Source organism: Sorex araneus, chromosome X, assembly GCF_027595985.1.
Source record: "Sorex araneus isolate mSorAra2 chromosome X, mSorAra2.pri, whole genome shotgun sequence".
NCBI lineage: Eukaryota > Metazoa > Chordata > Mammalia > Eulipotyphla > Soricidae > Sorex > Sorex araneus.
Window position 1 is genome coordinate 352,030,016 of NC_073313.1, and position 1,059 is coordinate 352,031,074.

Consider the following 1,059-nt stretch of genomic DNA (forward strand, 5'->3'; position numbering starts at 1 on the left):
GTGAGTCTAATAAGATGGTAGTGTAAAATGTTTGCAAATTAAATGACACCATTTTAAATTTTATTTATTTATTAATTTTGCTTTGGGGGACACACTAGTGGGGCTTAGGGCTTACTCCTGGCTCTGTGTTCAGGCATCACTCCTGGTGGGTCTCTATAAATCATTTGGGGTGACTGGAATTGGATCTGGATATGTAAGCGAGCAAAGTGCTCTACTGCTGTGCTATTGCTCCAGCCCAAAATGACTTTCTTTTTGTAATAAATTTGATTTCTTAGGGCGGCAACACAAACAGAAGCAAGTGTGAGATTTCTGTGATAATAATATCTGATATTGCACTGAATTTTGTGGAAGATTTCCCTAATTGTGCAGGACCAGCCTCAGTAGTCAGTAGGTCAACTGGAAATTGAGCAAAGAATGAAACAATATTGGGACATTGGGTGGAATACTATGGACCAACTATTAAGAAGGCAGAAGACAGAAACAGTAGGATTTCATTTAACATTTAAAGCACATCTACATTAGTTTTCCCATTTCTCCAGGGGATACAGAAAAGGTTATCCAATTAATCAGAAGCTGAAGTAGGACTAAAAGTAGTTTCCAGACCGATGATGTCTTATATCCAAACCATTAGTGACTTCAGTTCCTTGGTGCAGGTCAAAATCATTTTGCACTATGCTACTTGGAAGATTAAAAGCTACATAAAACAGCATCAAAGAGATCTATTTTAATGGAAAGCTGAAGTAATTATTTTTAATAAATTCATATTTTATACTCTTAAAATGTGTTTCCTGGGAGGAAATAAAGCAGTGAATCTTAGGATGTCATCATATATAGAGGAAAACAAAAGGAGATACAACATAGTTGATGGCTCAAATATGCAAGTTCTGGTATTTAGAGAGCAGAGAAGAAAATAGCAGTCACTCAGAGACACTGCTGGCTCACACAGAGAAGTTTAACTCACATGAAGAGAGTTCTGAATACACACCAAGCACACTGTTTTTCTGGACTGCAAGCTATTGCACTTCGGGTTCACCCCAGCTTCTGCGGAATCACTCCTTG